Consider the following 19,541-nt stretch of genomic DNA (forward strand, 5'->3'; position numbering starts at 1 on the left):
GAAATTTAATAAAAAATAGTAAGGAACTACTCAACACAGGTCCACTTTTAATTGACCAATTTCACACTTGTCTTTCTAGAGTTATGTGCCTTTATTAAATTGATGGGGTTAAATAGTAATCAGGTCATCATCTATCTGTCCTGAAATTTTCAGTTTGATTGGACAACCCGTTGTTGGGTTGCTGCCCCTGAATTGGTAATTTTAAGGAAATTTTGCTGTTTTTGGTTATTATCTTGAATGTTATTATAGATAGAGATAAACTATAAACAGCAATAATGTACAGCAAAGTAAGACCTGAAGATAAGTCAACATGACCAAAATCAGTGATATTGTTTGCCTTAAATTACCGGAGAATAAAGGCTTTTTCCACTGGAGAAAAATCCCAATTTGAAAAAAAAAATGGCTTAAAATTATTCCCCAAAAGACTACTTTTTCCAAAAAAGTGCAGTCTCAGTAGTAATTGTGGATGAATTCAAACTGAAAAACACTCTTTTAATAGATATAGGAAGATGTGGTGTGAGTGCCAATGAGACAACTCTCCATACAAATAACAATTTAAAAAGTAAACCATTATAGGTTAAAGTACGGCCTTCAACAAACATTTTTCATGCCAAAAATTACTATATGTGCAGATTTGAGCGTCTATTTATGTATCATAAGGGGTCTTATTTTAAATGAGAGTTTACATCTTGAAAGGGGGTCTGCATATTGAATTCCAGTCAAATTCATGGTACATAATAAATTTCCCAATTTGATAAAAATGGCGCATATTTTCCCAATAAAAAAGGGTAGAGGTAGTTTTGAAAAAAGCCAACAATATTACTGAATTACTATTAAACAAGAAGACCTCATTTTTAAGGCAAACAATATCACTGAGTATAGATGTCACAGTTTGACGTCGTGAAAATAACATTTTACGTTAGCAACGTCATTACCTCCCCTGTACATAGGCGTAGCATGCCCAAAAATAATGGTACGGTTTCCGGAAATGAGACATATGAGACACGAAGTGGCCCATCCAGCGAGGCATTACGACAGGGGGTTTATAGCGTTAAAATCCTGCATTCTGAGTTTCCTAGCTCTTAAAATTGTTTTTGAACAGCAGCATTTTTTACAAGACAATTTGAAAAAAAAAATGAATGTCTGTTTCTTGCAGGTTTTGTAGTTTGTTTTTATACAACCGCAAAAATTGAAAATTTTTTGGTCGTATATAGGTATCAACTTGGCGTCGTTTGCGTCGTCGTCGTCTTTATTTTCAAATTGGTCTACATTAAGGTCCAAAGGGTCCAAAATTAAACTTAGTTTGATTTTAACAAAAAATGAATCCTTGGGGTTCTTTGATATTCTGGATCTAAAAATGTACTTAGATTTTTTATTATTGGCCCAGTTTTCAAGTTGGTCCAAATCGGGGTTCAAAATTAAACTTTTTTTGATTTCATCAAAAATTGAATAATTGGGGTTTTTTGATATGCCAAATCTAACTGTGTATGTAGATTCTTAATTTTTGGTCCTGTTTTCAAATTGGTCTACATTAAAGTCCAAAGGGTCCAAAATTAAACTAAGTTTGATTTTAACAAAAATTGAATTCTTGGGCTTTTTTGATGTGCTGAATCTAAACATGTACTTAGATTTTTTATTATGGGCCCAGTTTTCAAGTTGGTTCAAATCAGGATCCAAAATTATTATACAGTCTTCCAACTAAGCCCTTCAGAGTGAAAATTTCATATCTTCTCTCAATTATAAAATGGTTAAGTAGAGGTATAAATATGTCATCCACTACTGATTAGGGGACAGATGATATTACATAAAACAGATGTTTAAAACAAAAACTGAGTGTGTAAATTTTTGATAAACCCTCAAGTAAAAAATTACAAAGTAAAAAGTAAATATTCTGATTTAGTTTTACATCTAATACCTCATCAGATATTAAAAAGAAGAAGCAAAGGCGGATCCAGGGGGGGGCCTGGGGGGCCCGGGCCCCCCCCCCCTTTCGTGGGAAAAATTTGGTTGATTATATAGGTAATCACTGAAGCATGACTGGAGTGGGCCCCCCCTTAGGTCAACCAGAGGGACCCCCCTTATGAAGAGTTCTGGATCCGCCACTGAGAAGCACAAGTTTTGAATAATGTATTATTTTTCAGTGTTTTATATGTTATATTTAAGCTTTGAATCTTTAATATGGTAAATTTCAGTAAATTTAAACAGCTTAATTAAGTTCATTACATATACATTAATTTGTTGTTACTGAAATACTATGAGAGCTCAGCCACACCCTCTTATTGCATGTATTGATAGATTGTCAAAAGATGTTAAGAAGAAAAAAAAAAGTATATAAGAAGAACAATTAGGTCTTTTCTCATCTAGTGGATATATTTATAGATCCCATTGATACTAAATGATACCTCAATATTTTTATGGTAGGGGTGTGCCATTCTGGCCTAAAAAAATGTATCAATTTTAATATACATGTAACATAACGTTCAGCACCTATAGTCAGGAGCAGATCCAGAAATTTTTGTAAAATGGGGGGGGGGGGGGGGGGGGGGCTCTGACTGACCTAATAGGGGGCCACTCTAGTCATCAGTGATTCCCTAAATAATGAACCAAATTTTTCCCATGAAAAAAGAGGGGGGGGGGGACATCTGGAACTTATTCTGAAGGTGAACATATTAATTCATATATTAGTTTAATTTAGTATATTATAATTTTAAGATTCTGAATAGCATATTCTTATATGAAATGAAGATCATACATACCCCAAATCAATATATAGTATGCAGAGGCGGATTTAGGGGGGAGCCAGGGGCCCGGACCCCCCCCCCCTTTTTGGGAAAAAATTTGGTTGCTTACATAGGGAATCACTGAAGCGTGACTGGAGCGGGCCCCCTCTTAGGTCAGTCAGTGGGCCCCCACTTATGAAAATTTCTGGATCCGCCACTGGTATGTTATAAAAAGGAGGGTCATTTTTATATAAAACCTCTCAAAAAAGGGGGAGGCAGTGTCGTGTATTTTTACTTTTAATCCATTGACTAGTATGCAACAATTACCACTTGTGGATCAGGATAAAATAACATGTGCTTCCTGTCATCTAACAAATTTTAATTGGAGTGACAGTTTAATCTGAAATTATGGTGTTTTTCTAAGTGGTGCAGATGATAAGCCCAACATCATTTTGATGTGATTTCTCAGGCTTAGTTGTATGACTGTATATTAAGTATTGTGCAATAGCAAGAAATTTTTAATTGCACGGTATTCAGCAATAGCAAGAAATCTTCAATTGCACAGTATTGTGCAATAGCAAGAAATTTTCAATTGCACAGTATTGCGCAATAGCAAGAAATCTTCAATTGCACAGTATTGTGCAATAGCAAATATTTTCAATTGCACAGTATTGCGCAATAGCAAGAAATATCTAATTGCACAATATTGTGCAATAGCAAGAAATTTTCAATTGGAGTTATCTTTCTTTGTCCAGAATAGTAGTTGAATCAACTGAAATCATTGTTTTATACAATATACAATGTATATTCACTTTTACTACCAACTGATAAATTAAAACAATCTTTTCCATTCAGTGATAACAAGCACTTTATTTTACATTTTAATATTTTATGATGTATTTAAATGAGTAGTTATTGTTGCAAACTCCATTAGAAATTTGAATTGAGATCATTTTTGAAAAAAGGGAAAGGGGGATGTGAAAAAAAAATGGGGGGGGGGGTTAAATTTTTCTCATTTCAGATTTCATAAATAAACATTTTTTTGAGAGGATTAATATTCAACAGCATAGTGAATTGCTCAAAGGCAAAAAAATATTTTAAGTTCATTAGACCACATTCATTCTGTGTCAGAAACCTATGCTGTGTCAACTATTTAATCACAATCCAAATTTAGAGCTGAATCCAGCTTGAATGTTGTGTCCATACTTGCCCCAACCGTTCAGGGTTCCACCTCTGCAGTCGTATAAAGCTGCGCCCTGCGGAGCAACTGGTTCTATTTTTGTGTCATTTACATAGCAAGATCGGTGAATGAGAACAATACTGTCATACTATACCTCGCCACAAATCATTGCGCAAAATTCATGATTTATAAGTGATTTCTGTCAGTTTATTTATTATACGATCTTAATATTATAAAATAAAATAAAAAAAATCAAAGTGCAGATAGCAATCATTGAGCTATAGTGAATAGAAAAATGAAAGAGGACCGGGAATGTGTCAAAAAAAACCCGGGAATCCTCACCTACTGCATAGGATAGGCTGCAGCCAGCACGGTAGTCCTATAATATAAGACTTCCGAGGTTCATATCATTTACATTTAACGTTTTCTGTGGATATTTTTTTTTATTAACAATGTTGAAACTGAATTCGGGTAGTATCGGACATTTTTTTTACTATCAATGTTGCACCAAAACTCGGGTTTCAACTTTGATAGTAAAAAAATATTTGATGAAAAACGTTGAGTGTAAATGATGTGAACCTCAGAAGTCTTTTTTATAGGACTGTCGGCTCAGAAACAACTTGTTTCGAGGAATGCGCACCTTTCTAGACTCCATAACATACAAAAGAACTAAATAAGAACATAACCGGTCCAATCCCCACTTTTAATGAACAATTCCGGAGTTCCGATAAAGGTAATATCCCCTTTTGCAATACGATATCTTACATTATAAAGAAAGCCCCTTCCTCTGATTTCAACTGACATTATGGTTGAAATATTTGCAACTGTACGTTAAGAAAATAAACAATCAACTGATTTTGAACTTGACTAGTGGTGGTTTTATTAAAAAAAAAAACGAGTGAAACGGTTACCTGCTAAACCTAAGGATATGGCATTGTGCAAACAATAATAATTATTACTATTTCCAATTGTTTTTGAATGCTATGAGGTTTATATCTACATCATCTGGAATCAAAACTTGCAATAATTAATCAAAAGAAAAACTGCATGCAGGGCTTCTTCGACCGTGGAAATGTTTCGAAACTGAAGCGTTAAACTTAAAGAACTAGCAACATCATGTTGAGATTTTTTTTCAAGTGGTCACTGAACCATGAAAATGAGGTCAAGGACATTGGACATGTGACTGACGGAAACTTCGTAACATGAGGTATCTATATACAAAGTATGAAGCATCCAGGTCTTTCACCTTCTAAAATATAAACCTTTTAAGAAGTTTTAACGCCGCGGCCGCCGCCGGATCACTATCCCTTTGTCGAGCTTTCTGCAACAAAAGTTGCAGGCTCGACAAAAACGGATTAATGTCATCGTTATCATACATGTCCTTGACAAGAACTGATAAACAGATATTGAAAAGAATTATCTATGTACGAAATTAACGGATTAAAATAATTATGAAATGAAATAGTTGTGTAACATAAATTAACACAATCCCTTGTATATTTTTTCTCACAGTTTTAGATTTAAAAAAATGACACACATGAAACTTAAACATCTTTAAGAATGCAAATCAAAGCAAATTGTCTGTTGACAAAGATAGATATCGTCTGAAAGATTAAACAGTAACTATGAATAATATAAGAAACAAGTCTAAATGTCCGAAATAAGAAATACATAAATTGGTCCGACTTTTTCCACGTTCACAGATTTCTCCCTCCTCGAATGAAACGCGTCCTCGCGTTTCGCAAGTATTGAAAAATTGATAATTATCTATAAAAAAGTTCTTTGGTTGTTGAAACGTCCATTTCCGGAACACTGACTTGCATGGGGACATCTGTATTTTTCCAAAGTTAACCAGTCAGAATCACCAACCAGTCAGTGGTTATCAGTCAATCTATTGGTCAGACATATGTTGGTCGCACACATTACAATTGCAGTCACAAGTAGTTCAGCAAAGCAATTCAGTCACAAATCAAACAAACACGCCAAGTTACAAGCTCAAAGACGCATGAACCAATAACAACACCCAACATTATTCCCAACAGCACCCAGACAATTCCGATGTATTAATCCTTTACTGTTACTGCTAATCAATAAACTGATTGCGGTAATACTGTGGTTACGTCACGGTTACGTACACTGTCGTGCTCAGTACTTTTAATGTTGAGTGACGTTTTTTTCCCTTTCTTGAAGAAAACAGGCAGAGGTAAATATAATACGTTTACTGTCTGGAGTGTTTGCATAATATTCTAGCATATTCTTTTTATATTTTGAATTTTTTTTTTTGTACGGTTTTCCGTACTTGCAGTAAAAATTGTTACGGTCGGAACCGTACCAACTGTACCGTGTGCTATGACGTTAAGCACGATATTGCGTCTCAAATGGTAACGTCAATTTCTTACGTTTTATGGCGATTAATGATTATTTGGGATAAGTTTTTTTTTTCGCTTGTAATTTTTGTTTTGCATATCAATATGGATACTTCTTAATGATTAGTTATACTGAATATGCATGAAATATTTCCCACTGAAAGTAACGTAAGCAACAAACAACAAAATATATCGTATTTGCGTAATGCATAAATCTATATGAAATGAGAAGATATATACGGTATGATCGATGAGTGCCAATGAGACAACTATCTACCAGAGACCAATTGACATAAAACGTAATAAAATGCAATGTTTCCCCATTTAGATCCGAAAAGGAGGAAGATATATATTTTGCTTTACTATAAAAAGTTTGTCGGGAATAACAAGTCACAGTTAAACGGGTCTTGCTTATAAAATTCAATTCACTAATAGCGGTACAATTAGATTAAGAAATGAAACGATTGTCAGAAATAAAAGGTTAATTATAATTCATCTGATGTATTTACAAGCTTTGTATGATGTGGAGAGGTATATAGCCAATGACACGCTTTAAAGGCCCAATTTAATTTTCACTTTCAAGTTCTAAAATATGAATCTTATTGCAGAGAAATAAAAAAAAATCGAAGTTTTACGCTTTCCAAATTTGAAAATTTGAAAAAGAGGATTTTTTATCCTCTCATGAAACTAACTTTTTCACAACTTAAGAACCTCATCTAAACGAACAACCCCAGAAGATCAAAATTTTTTTTTTATACTTTGTGGTCTTATTGACAGTATCTGACCATCAAGAAAATTCTGTCTTCATTCAAGATACAACTGATTATCTAAAGAAAATGGAAAGCCTCAATCCTTTACCAAGCAATACTATACTTGCATCCATGGACGTGTCTTCTTTAAATACCAACATTCCACAAGACGAAGGAATAGCAGCGTGTGAAGAGGCATGGAACACTCGTAGTGAAAAAAATCCTCCTACTGAGTGCCTTGTTACACTTCTGAAACTAGTACTTGAGAATAACAGCTTCTCTTTCAATGACAAACACTATCTCCAGATAGACGGTACTAGTATGGGCACAAAAATTGCCCCGTCATATTCCAACATATTTATGGGCCAACTTGAAAAACGCCTCTTGGCTAGTGCTCCATATCAGCCCTTATCGTGGTTCCGATTCATTGACGACATTGATTTCAAATGGACAGATTCACAAGAACATCTTAATAAAATTGAGAATGGAAATGGGGAATGTGTCTAAGAGACAACAACCCGACCAAATAAAAAACAACAGCAGAGGGTCACCAACAGGTCTTCAATGTAGCGAGAAATTCCCGCACCCGGAGGCGTCCTTCAGCTGGCCCCTTAACAAATGTACTAGTCCAGTGATAATGAATGCCATACTAATTTCCAAATTGTACACAAGAAACTAAAATTAAAATAATACAATACTAACAAAGGCCAGAGGCTCCTGACTTGGGACAGGCGCAAAAATGCGGCGGGGTTAAACATGTTTGTGAGATCTCAACCCTCCCCCTATACCTCTAACCAATGTAGAAAAGTAAACGCATAACAATACGCACATTAAAATTCAGTTCAAGAGAAGTCCGAGTCTGATGTCAGAAGATGTAACCAAAGAAAATAAACAAAATGACAATAATACATAAATAACAACAGACTACTAGCAGTTAACTGACATGCCAGCTCCAGACTTCAATTAAACTGACTGAAAGATTATGATTTCATCATATGAACATCAGGCACAATCCTTCCCGTTAGGGGTTTAGTATCATACCATCATAACATATATGAGAAGAACATAACCCGTGGCATGCCAACAACTGTTTTTAGAATAAATGTGTTTAGTTCCGATGCAAAGACCTTATCAGTGACTCAATATTAACGCCAAAATATGCAATCTTTAATGACTTGACAACAGTATCGTAATTAATCCCTTCTTAATAAGTCTATTCAAAGGTTTTGTAAGTTTCTGAGGTGAATACTGATACCTTTGTGCTTTATAAAGAATATTTCCATAAAAAATTGGATGTGAAATACCTGAACGTATTAGAAGTCTGCATGTTGAGCTATATTTACGAATGATGTCTTTATACCGATGATAAAATTTAGTAAATGTTTTGACTAGTTTGTAATATCGAAAACCCTGGTGTAATAATTTTTCAGTAATACATAAATTTCTCTCGTTAAAATCTAAAACATTGTTACATACACGAGCGAATCTTACAAGTTGAGATATATAAACACCGTAAGATGGTGACAAGGGAACGTCACCATCTAAAAACGGATAATTAACGATAGGAAATGAAAAATCATCCCTTTTATCATAAATTTTAGTATTCAGCTTTCCATTAGTGATATAGATATCAAGATCGAGAAAAGAGCAGGGGTCATTGTTAGTATTAGCTTTATTTAAAGTAAGTTCAACAGGATAAATTTCATACTGAAGTCGTCATTATTGAGAGCCAAGATATCATCCAAATATCTAAAAGTATTATTAAATTTGTTTATCAGATGTTGTTTCGATGGGTCTTTGCTTATTTTTGTCAGAAAGTGTAACTCATAACAATACAAAAACAGGTCCGCAATAAGTGGTGCACAGTTAGTCCCCATTGAAATTCCGATAATCTGACGATATACGGAATCCCCAAAGCGAACAAAAATGTTATCTAGTAAAAATTCAAGGGCATATATATAGTATGAATTTCTAGAACACTGTAACTCTTTCCACAATTCAATAAAATTTACATATGAATCATCTATGGAGAAAATAAACTTCCTCGATACTACGAGTTACATCAAGAACGGAACCATTATAACGGACCTTCATACCAAACAAACGGACAAACATCAATTCCTTTCTCCTAAAAGTTGCCATCCTAAACACTGCTCCCGTGGTATCCCATTCAGCCAGGCATTGCGAATCAAGAGAATATGCTCTACTGGAATTCCGAAAAATGCTAGACTTAGACAACTTCGTAATCATCTAGTTGTTCGAGGATACAATAACAACATCATTGATAGCGCTTTCGAAAGAGCAAACAAAACTAGTCGTCGAGTACAAAGATTAGAATAAAGCAGCTAACAGAACACCCCTTGTACTCACTTACCATCCTGATTTTAAAAATGTGTCATCCATTATTCAGAAACATTGGAAAATTATAGAAAATGATTTAAATCTAAAAAAAAGTTTTTTCATCACCACCAGTCATGGCCTTCAGAAGACCTAAAAACATCCGTGACAAATTAGTGACATCTGTATTAGCAAAGCAGCCTACTCCATCGTCCGGTTGCTACAGACAATGTGGTCGAAGGAACTGTTTATGTTGTAAAGCTGCTAATACAAGCAGTTCTTTCATCAGCTCCGTTACTAAACAAAATTATACCATCTACTCCAATTCCAACTGTAAAACGGAGAACTCAATTTATGTATTAACATGTGACACTTGTGGCATTCAGTATGTGGGAGAAACAATGGAAAAATTTAATATTCGGCTCAATAACCATCGTTTATTGTACAAAACCAACAAAAACTGTCCTCTCAACGAAACATCCTTTTGATAATGTCACTTTTCAAAATGAAATTATAGAAGTCAACACCGAGTGGGACACCACGGCGAGAAGGAGCTAGTAGTGTGTTAAAAATAGTGTGTTAAAATTACATTGTTAAGCTCTCTCTCTCTCTCTCTCTCTCTATATATAATATAATTTTTTTTTTTTTATTTGGTCTACTGATATTTAATGTGATAACATTTACAGATTAGGTCACATATTCACTTTTTAGATAATTCACAAAATGAAAAACAGACGGCAAGATTTTTGGTCTTTGACCTTGATAAATTCGCCTTTATATATCTTTAAAGTTAATTTGACTCTAATTTATTCACTGTATATTATGAGAGCAAATGAAAGATGATGTTTTTACAACTATTATCAGTTAATTCACAGAATATTTATGAACTGAAACTCTTAAGATTTAATAAGAAGTCGTGTATGAGGAACACTAGTCTTCTTGGTTGGAGTTCTATTTGAGACATCAGGTCAGATGTGGCTCTGTATATCTTTTGTATTTTTGTAATGTCCATTAATACTTGAATTGTCATTTCACATGTGAGATCTTCTGCACGCACATTCCCATTTGTGGTTAGTAGGTTCTTAATTGTTTGTAGTATTGGATCTCGCAGGTAATTCCACGCTTCACATTCTATAAGCAAATGTTCTAATGTCTCTTCTTTACAGTCACAGGCTATACAATGATCTTCAGTTCCTTCTTTGTATATCGGCTTATATCTTAAAAGGTTGTAGCATATAAGTTCCAGTTAATAGTTTGACCTTGGTAGGTACTCTCTTGCTGTCTCTTCAGTGGAGATTGGTGCTTGATTCGCAATATTGGATGTATTTTTCCTGGCATGAATATATCACTGTTAAGGTATCGAAGGCCGGTATAGAGCTTAGCTAGAGATGTTATTCGCCCAATCCAGTAGGCACTGATACCTTTTTTTAGCTTTATTTAACAGTTCATCCTTTTTCATCTGAATATCTAGCCACTCACTTGCATTTCCTAGATCGTATTTTAGCATGATTGTTTTTACTTCAATAAACCAACTGTTACTATTCATTGACTTGATGCACAATTGCCTCCTTGCTAATTGTTTTTGGGTATAAGTATATTGTTAGTGTGCCGGGAATATTTAGTGCTAATTTTACCGTGACTGTGATTGATATTATGTATATTATATATGGTCAAGGAATTGGTCAAGGAATTGTATGATTTTTAATATACAATTCCTTGATATGGTGTATATATATAGTGTATATAAATGTGGTGATGGATATTATTGAAAGAAAATTCTACTCAATTGAGATTGTCCTAACGTGGACGGAAAAAAATACCAGAAGAAGAAGATGGATCTGTGAACATATATTTGTTCCGCATAATACTTGTTCCCCCTGGAAAAAACTATGGATAATAAAAGTTCTTGGGAACAAACATTACATAACATTATTTCCACTTTCATAAGGTATTTTCCTGGAACTAAAATATCATATGGTGTCAAAATATTTGTTCCTTTAAAGAAAGAGTGTCATTTGATTTCTTTACACCTGATTAAATCTCAATTAATGTTCACCTCACATGATATTTACCTGTACATGTAGTACATACAAAGATGGAGTCGGAGGAATACAACAAAACTTTTACATGCTCTTATTCTAAGCAAGGTTACTTAGGATATATATTTTTAATATTTTATCACTGCATGCCCCACTGTGACTTAATTAACTAAAGGATCCTTTAGTCTGTACCAATGAAGAAAGATATGCTAAAACTTTAGTCAAGCATGAAGTTAGCCACCGTGTGGCAAATTTCAGGTGAAAATGTCTACTTTAAATTATTATTGGAAATTTAATTCCATACATTTGTAGCTAGAAATAATCATAATAATATTGTAGTATATATTCCTAAAACTTTGATCATACAATAAATATTTCAAGAACTTTCATTATCTAATAACCATGATAACTATTCCTGGAAAATTTATAATATAGCCAATATTCCAAATATGCCTGGAACTTTTATAATATATCAAATATTCCTAGAACTTTTATAATTTAACAAATATTCCCAGAACTTTTATAATATAACAAATATTCCTGGAACTTTCATTATAATATCATGAATATATAAAACATTGTCCATAATATTTATTCTAAGAATTTTAGCATATAACAAAAGTTCCATTGGGAACTTTCCTTATGTAATATTCTATCCTTTGTTAAGGAAATTGTCTTATAGCATTGGATAAAATATTATTTAAGTAAAGTTCCCAATGGAACTTTTGTTATATATGCTAAAAGTTACAAATATTATAGGGGAACTTATATTCTGTCACTATCTACCCTTAAGTGCCTCATCTTGCACTGATAGCCAATCAAAAAAGCTCCATTCTTTATCAAGTTAAAACGACAAAGAATACAAAATTATTAAAATATAAACTTTTACATTTTCTAAAATTAATCGTAAAATAAAACATTTCTGTAACAGTTTCAACAAAAATTAAGGTAAAATACTTTATTCTTTTAATCGACCAATGAAATCGCTAGCCTTTCGTTAACCCGAATAATCCAGTCGTTATATTCCGACTCACTATCGTTCGCTACATTAACCTCGAGAGGACATAGGCCGCTAGAGGGCGCAGAATTATTCGAGTTAGCCTTTCGTCTGAAGTAATGGCGATACATGCTGTCAACAGATACGAAGATCGACAAGTTTAAACAAAATGCATAACCTTCAGTGGGGAAAAGTAAATTCTAGAACTCGAATTTAGAAAAGAGTGTATATATGTAAGTTTGGCTGTCATTGTCCAAAACTGACAGACAGTAGATGTCTAAAGTGATCCCGAAAAAGTTTCAGATGAAAAAGGACGGGAACTTTCCACAGGCACTTGTTTCTATCCATAGGAAGGTCGACTATCCATATAAATAGTCGACCTTCTTATGGATAGAAACAAGTGCCTGTGGAACTTTCTCAAAATTAAGCAAGTCTCAAAAATCTGAATATTACAATATTCCTCATTTTCTACCCATTTGTTGGTACAAGTTAATAAACAAACACAATTATTGAAACGTTTGCAATGACTAGATAAACATAAAAATATGGAAATTCAAAGTAATATTAACAAAATCTTGATGTTTACAATTTATGCAAAAATGAAAACATTCCTGACTTGGAATACTTTATGATAATATCTCTACATAAACAATAAACAAACAGTAAAGTTCTATTATCATAGGAACTTAGCACTCATATACATGTAGAATAAATAACATCAACAATTTTAAACATATATATATCTTATCTATAAAAAGGAAAAAACATATTTACAGCAAATATAAAATCAAAGTACTGAAGTACTGATCATCAGATGACCGCAGGTTCTTGTGGATGGTCAAAAGCACATGTCACAGAAACAGATCACATGTTATACCTGAAACTGAGGTTAATTCACAGATATTTTTTTCTGATACAAGTTCGTGCTTCGAAGATGAATAAATGACAGGAAATTCATCCTCATGGTAATAACAATCATATTATAGTGATACAAACCTTGGACTATTATACTAATATAATAATAATAAAGAGAATACACTGGTTTGTTGTTATATATTATATTAATATTATGGTTGTATGTATCATGTATTTATATAATATGAGGCAGGCCTGTGTATGGGGACGAAGTCTGTATGAATTTTTTTTTTGTTACTTACATAGTTGTTAAAAAAAAAGAAACAGAAATACGGTAACTTTTCCGATTTTTATTCTGTTGTTAGAGATTTTACTTGGGACGTTGTTTAAGTTATGACGTCATGTTCAATGTTAAAAAAGAAACACAATGCATCAGGTAACATTAATTCAGTATAATCAAAGACAAAGAATTATTTAAAATGAAATATTGGTATTGTGTTCCTTGAGTTCCTATATTTTACTAGACTACTAAAAGTCTCACAACAACAAGTAGATTTCTGCATTCTGCACAAATGCAGGAATTAAAAAAGCAACAAAAATATTTATGCATGATGGAAATTTAGGCGATAGCAAGACATTGGAGTGACCTCAGGGTCAACCTCTGTAAAAATATATGCCCTGGGGGTTACTTGTCACAGTATTAAGGGGAGATGATCAATCCAAATGACTTCAATGGGGGTGAACAATAAAGATTTGTTTTATACTGTCAGGTTTGAGGTAATGGTAGGTTATACTTTGTGTATGTATGTTTTAAGGGGAGATAATCAATCCAAATGACTTCATAGGGGGTGACAATAAAGATTTGTTTTATACTGTCAGGTTTGAGGTAATGGTAGGTTATACTTTGTGTATGTATGTTTTAAGGGGAGATAATCAATCCAAATGACTTCATAGGGGGTGACAATAAAGATTTGTTTTATACTGTCAGTTTTGAGGTAATGGTAGGTTATTCTTAGTGTATAATGTTTTAAGGGGAGATAATCAATCCAAATGACTTCATAGGGGGTGACAATAAAGATTTGTTTTATATACTGTCAGTTTTGAGGTAATGGAAGGTTATACTTTTATGTATAATGTTTTAAGGGGAGATAATCAATCCAAATGACTTCATAGGGGGTGACAATAAAGATTTGTTTTATACTGTCAGTTTTGAGGTAATGGTAGGTTATACTTTGTGTATAATGTTTTAAGGGGAGATAATCAATTCAAATGACTTCATAGGGGGTGACAATAAAGATTTGTTTTATACTGTCAGTTTTGAGGTAATGGTAGGTTATACTTTGTGTATAATGTTTTAAGGGGAGATAATCAATCCAAATGACTTCATAGGGGGTGACAATAAATATTTGTTTTATACTGTCAGTTTTAAGGTAATGGTAGGTTATTCTTTGTGTATGTATAATGTTTTAAGGGGAGATAATCAATCCAAATGACTTTAGGGGGGTGACAATAAAGATTTGTTTTATACTGTCAGTTTTGAGGTAATGGTAGGTTATTCTTTGTGTATAATGTTTTAAGGGGAGATAATCAATCCAAATGACTTCATAGGAGGTGAACAATAAAGATTTGTTTTATACTTCAGTTTTGAGGTAATGGTAGGTTATACTTTATGTATAATGTTTTAAGGGGAGATAATCAATCCAAATGACTTCATAGGGGGTGACAATAAAGATTTGTTTTATACTGTCAGTTTTGAGGTAATGGTAGGTTATACTTTGTGTATAATGTTTTAAGGGGAGATAATCAATCCAAATGACTTCATAGGGGGTGACAATAAGATTTGTTTTATACTGTCAGTTTTGAGGTAATGGTAGGTTATACTTTGTGTATAATGTTTTAAGGGGAGATAATCAATCCAAATGACTTCATAGGGGGTGACAATAAAGATTTGTTTTATACTGTCAGTTTTGAGGTAATGGTAGGTTATTCTTTGTGTATGTATAATGTTTGAAGGGGAGATAATCAATCCAAATGACTTCATAGGGGGTGACAATAAAGATTTGTTTGTTACTGTCAGTTTTGAGGTAATGGTGGGTTATTCTTTGTGTATAATGTTTTAAGGGGAGATAATCAACCCAAATGACTTCATAGGGGGTGAACAATAAAGATTTGTTTTATACTGTCAGTTTTGAGGTAATGGTAGGTTATACTTTGTGTATAATGTTTTAAGGGGAGATAATCAATCCAAATGACTTCATAGGGGGTGACAATAAGATTTGTTTTATACTGTCAGTATTGAGGTAATGGTAGGTTATTCTTTGTGTATGTATACTGTTTTAAGGGGAGATAATCAATCCAAATGACTTCATAGGGGGTGACAATAAAGATTTGTTTTATACTGTTAGTTTTGAGGTAATGGAAGGTTATACCTTGTGTATAATGTTTTAAGGGGAGATAATCAATCCAAATGACTTCATAGGGGGTGACAATAAAGATTTGTTTTATACTGTCAGTTTTGAGGTAATGGTAGGTTATTCTTTGTGTATGTATAATGTTTTAAGGGGAGATAATCAATCCAAATGACTTCATAGGGGGTGACAATAAAGATTTGTTTGATACTGTCAGTTTTGAGGTAATGGTGGGTTATTCTTTGTGTATAATGTTTTAAGGGGAGATAATCAATCCAAATGACTTCATAGGGGGTGAACAATAAAGATTTGTTTTATACTGTCAGTTTTGAGGTAATGGTAGGTTATACTTTGTGTATAATGTTTTAAGGGGAGATAATCAATCCAAATGACTTCATAGGGGGTGACAATAAAGATTTGTTTTATACTGTCAGTTTTGAGGTAATGGTAGGTTATTCTTTGTGTATGTATAATGTTTTAAGGGGAGATAATCAATCCAAATGACTTCATAGGGGGTGACAATTAAATTTGTTTTATACTGTCAGTTTTGAGGTAATGGTAGGTTATACTTTATGTATAATGTTTTAAGGGGAGATAATCAATCCAAATGACTTCATAGGGGGTGACAATAAAGATTTGTTTTATACTGTCAGTTTTGAGGTAATGGTAGGTTATACTTTGTGTATAATGTTTTAAGGGGAGATAATCAATCCAAATGACTTCATAGGGGGTGACAATAAAGATTTGTTTTATACTGTCAGTTTTGTGGTAATGGTAGGTTATTCTTTGTGTATAATGTTTTAACGGGAGATAATCAATCCAAATGACTTCATAGGGGTTGACAATAAAGATTTGTTTTATACTGTCAGTTTTGAGGTAATGGTAGGTTATTCTTTGTGTATGTATAATGTTTTAAGGGGAGATAATCAATCCAAATGACTTCATAGCTAGGGGGTGACAATAAAGATTTGTTTTATACTGTCAGGTTTGAGGTAATGGTAGGTTATTCTTTGTGTATGTATAATGTTTTAAGGGGAGATAATCAATCCAAATGACTTCATAGGGGGTGACAATAAAGATTTGTTTTATACTGTCAGTTTTGAGGTAATGGTAGGTTATTCTTTGTTTATAATGTTTTAAGGGGAGATAATCAACCCAAATGACTTCATAGGGGGTGACAATAAAGATTTTTTTATACTGTCAGTTTTGTGGTAGTGGTAGGTTATTCTTTTTGTATAATGTTTTAACAGGAGATAATCAATCCAAATGACTTCATAGGGGGTGACAATAAAGATTTGTTTTATACTGTCAGTTTTGAGGTAATGGTAGGTTATACTTTGTGTATAATGTTCAGTGCTCTAGCTAGAAATCAAAAGGGGCAGGGTGCCAGTGGAGGGCAGGGCACTTTTTATGATAAGAAAAGGCACTGCTCATTTTTATACGCCCGTCAAAATTTTGACGGGACGTATTATGGTATACAAATGTCCGGTGTCCGTCCGTCTGTCCGTCTGTCCGGCGTAAACATGTCGCACCGTAACTTGAGAACGACTTATCCAAATTTCATGAAACTTTATGTAGTTGTTTCTTATGATGGTCAAATGATCTTTATACTTTTTGGTGAAAATAAGATTTAAACTTTTTGAGTTACGGCACTTTGTAACTAAAACAGGGGTGTGTTTTTTTTCACATGTCGCACCGTATCTCAAAAACGTTTCTTGATTATTGCTTAAAACTTTACACACTTCTTAGTTATATTAATCTTAATATCTGTATACTTTTTGGTGATGATTCAAAATTTCATTTTTGAGTTTTTGAGTATTTTGTAAAAAAGGGGGAGTTTTTTTTTACATGTCGCGCTGTATCTCAAAAACGATTTATGATTATTGCTTAAAACTTTACACACTTCTTTGTTATATTAATCTAAAGATCTGTATACTTTTTGGTGATGATTAAAAATTTCATTTTTGAGTTATTGAGTATTTTGTAAAAAAGGGGGAGGGGTTTTTTACATGTCGTGCCGTATCTCAAAAACGATTTATGATTATTGCTTGAAACTGTACACACTTCTTTGTTATACTAATTTAAAGATCTGTATACTTTATGGTTTGATTCAAAATTTTATTTTAGTGATATTTGTAAAAAAAAACAGGGTGGGGGGGGGGGGGGTTGGGGGGGGGATTCACATGTCCCGCCGTGTCTCAAAAACAATAAATGGTTATTGCTTAAAACTTCCACACAAGACGTCGGGCGTATCATGCGCTCATGGCGCAGCTGTTTATTTTGTCTATGTTTCTGTGTGTATCACGAGTTAACGAATCTCTTTTTTTTTTACTGTATATGTTGTTTTTTTTAAATAAAGATGCTTTTCAACTATAGTCTTTATTTCATTGTTTGTGTAGTTATGATTGATATAGTACATCTTCATCATCTTATTATGTTTTTACAGTTCAACTTCACTCTACCCATTATCAAAGAATATGTGTTTTTTTTTTTTGTTTTTTTTTTATCTATATAGGAATTATAGCTTTGTATACATCATATGATCTGAAACAGAGAGCATTACTAATTTAACAATGTTTAGAACATGGATTGCTAAAAGTATAATTATCAAGTAGAAATTGCAATATATATTTTTTAATATGTTCAAAGACAGTTAATATCCTTAAGGTAACATTATTATGTTATTATATATTCAATTGGTGATTTATTCCTTTTTTTGGTACTAGATAATATTTTTAGAGCACAAATTTGTAATAAGCTAAAACAGGGAAGTAACTCCAAAATCAATTTCCACCACGTTTGGGTTAATTAAAAACTGTGCTTGTCGCTAACAAGTTGAGATGGAGGCATAGTTTTATTTTGATGACTTAAATTCAATTCTAAAGTCATGAAAGTCTTCATTTATATACGCTCTTCCAATGTGACTTGGAGATCGAAAATGCCGACCCAAGCTAAACACACTCCACACTCGCTGACACATTCATCAAAAGTATGACAAAAAGATACATTGTCCTAATTAAATTACCTAGTTATTAACACCTTTGAAGTCTTTATCATTTAATTGATTGTAATGACATGATTAACCTGGGGGCAATCACACAGGTGTCATATATGTAATTAACTTGGAGATCAGAAATCGATGAAACAAAATTTTACCAAAACGGCACAAGATAATCAATGAATTTTGGAAAAAGACGTCAGCCTCAGGGCAGAAGGGCGCGGATGAAGGCACCCAGGGCGCAGCTGAGGGCACCCAGGGCGCGGAGCCCTTCTATTTTGGGCTAGCGAGACCACTGATGTTTTAAGGGGAGATACTCAATCCAAATGACTTCATAGGGGGTGCCAATAAAGATTTGTTATATACTGTCAGTTTTGAGGTAATGGTTGGTTTTTCTTTGTGTATGTATAATGTTTTAAGGGGAGATAATCAATCCAAATGACTTCATAGGGGGTGACAATAAAGATTTGTTTTATACTGTCAGTTTTGAGGTAATGGTAGGTTATTCTTTGTGTATGTATAATGTTTTAAGGGGAGATAATCAATCCAAATGACTTCATAGGGGGTGACAATAAAGATTTGTTTTATACTGTCAGTTTTGAGGTAATGGTAGGTTATCCTTTATGTATAATGTTTTAAGGGGAGATAATCAATCCAAATGACTTCATAGGGGGTGACAATAAAGATTTGTTTTATACTGTCAGTTTTGAGGTAATGGTAGGTTATTGTTTGTGTATGTATAATGTTTTAAGGGGAGATAATCAATCCAAATGACTTCATAGGGGGTGACAATAAAGACTTGTTTTAGACTGTCAGTTTTGAGGTAATGGTAGGTTATACTTTGTGTATAATGTTTTAAGGGGAGATAATCAATCCAAATGACTTCATAGGG

This window comes from Mytilus galloprovincialis, chromosome 4 (assembly GCF_965363235.1).
Source record: "Mytilus galloprovincialis chromosome 4, xbMytGall1.hap1.1, whole genome shotgun sequence".
Taxonomy (NCBI): Eukaryota; Metazoa; Mollusca; class Bivalvia; order Mytilida; family Mytilidae; genus Mytilus; species Mytilus galloprovincialis.